The sequence below is a fragment of the Triticum dicoccoides genome, chromosome 3B, assembly GCF_002162155.2.
Source record: "Triticum dicoccoides isolate Atlit2015 ecotype Zavitan chromosome 3B, WEW_v2.0, whole genome shotgun sequence".
NCBI classification, from domain to species: Eukaryota; Viridiplantae; Streptophyta; class Magnoliopsida; order Poales; family Poaceae; genus Triticum; species Triticum dicoccoides.
The window spans coordinates 127,631,656-127,633,638 of record NC_041385.1 but is presented as its reverse complement, the minus strand read 5'-3'; positions in this window follow the sequence as shown (position 1 = coordinate 127,633,638).

The following is a 1,983-nucleotide window of genomic DNA, read 5'->3' as shown; positions in this document are numbered from 1 at the left end:
ACGGCAAAAACTGGATGCACTTCGTGTACAAAACAGATAATCTCCTTCGAAGTATCAGAGTTTCATACGGAAACTCGTCTGTTACAAAGGGATTTCATTTCTTTTGAACTTATTTGAACCCCCTTGTTTTCCTGTGTTCAAAAAGCAACATTCAAAGCCACATCATCAATTTATAACTCTTTCTGACTTCATTTGTTATTTTTCATGCATTTACTGATTATTTTGAGCTATAAGACCATAAAATTGAAAAGCATTTGAAATGAACTCTCAAAAGGTTTCAAGTTGGCATGGTATCATCATTTCACCCACATAGCCTGTGCAAGAAAGTAGAGAGGCTTACGGCAAAAACTGGATGCACTTCGTGTACAAAACAGACAATCTCCTTCGAAGTATCAGGGTTTCATACGGAAACTCGTCTGTTACAAAGGGATTTCATTTCTTTTGAACTTATTTGAACCCCCTTGTTTTTCTGTGTTCAAAATGCACCATTCAAAGCCACATCATCAATGTACAACCCTTTCTGACTTCATTTGTTATTTTTCATGCATTTACTAATTATTTTGAGCTATAAGACCATGAAATTGAAAAGCATTTGAAATGAACTCTGAAAAGGTTCCAAGTTGGCATGTGATAACCCACAAGTGTAGGGGATCGCAACAGCTTTCGAGGGTAAAGTATTCAACCCAAATTTATTGATTCGACACAAGGGGAGCCAAAGAATATTCTTGAGTATTAGCAGTTGAGTTGTCAATTCAACCACACCTGGATAACTTAGTATCTGTAGCAAGGTATTTAGTAGCAAAGTAGTATGATCATAATGGTAATAGTAGCAAAAGTAAATATAAATGTTTTTGGGTTTTTGTAGCAGTTGTAACAGTAGCAACAGAAAAGTAAATAAGCGGAGAACAGTATATGAAAAGCTCGTAGGCAATGGATCAATGATGGATAATTATGCCGGATGTGATTCCTCATGCAATAGTTATAACATAGGGTGATATAGAACTAGCTACAATTCATCAATGTAATGTAGGCATGTATTCCGTAAATAGTCATACGTGCTTATGGAAAAGAACTTGCATGACATCTTTTGTCCTACCCTCCCGTGGCAGCGGGGTCCTAGCGGAAACTAAGGGATATTAAGGCCTCCTTTTAATAGAGAACCGGACCAAAGCATTAACACATAGTGAATACATGAACTCCTCAAACTACGGTCATCACCGAGAAGTATCCCAATTATTGTCACTTCGGGGTTGTCGGATCATAACACATAATAGGTGACTATAGACTTGCAAGATAGGATCAAGAACACACATATATTCATGAAAACATAATAGGTCCAGATCTGAAATCATGGCACTCGTGCCCTAGTGACAAGCATTAAGCATAGCAAAGTCATAGCAACATCAATCTCAGGCCATACTGCACTACTGGAAACAGGGAATTTGCCATCAGCCAGCTCTTTGCCATCTGCCAGCTGATGGCAAAGAATGTCTTTGACATCTGCTTATAAAAAACAGACGGCAAAGAACTGACAGACGGCAAAGAACATGGTTGCCATCAGCCAATTATTTGCCATCTGCTAGTGGATGGCAAATAATCTTTGCCATGTGCCAGCAGATGGCAAAGAGGTTGGCAAATCATGTGGCCGTCAATACCTCTTTGCCATCTGCGAGCAGACGGCAAAGATTCTTTGCCATCTGCTGGCAGATGGCAAAGAGATGGGGTTATTTTTTCCAGGTAAAAAAAATTGTGGGCTTATCCCCTCCCTCTCTCCCCACCCATCCAGGTAAAAAAAACACAGGTTCACATCTCATCCACACACCCCGAACAGCCCGTCGATGGCGCTCTAGGCTCGCCGGCTGCTTCACTCCCCCGCCCCATCGTCGGCCCTCCCCCTCCCCGTCGCCGGCCGCCTCACTCCCCCGCCCCATCGCCGGCCCTCCCCCGCCCCGCCGCCGGCCCTCCCCCGCCACCCTGTCGCCG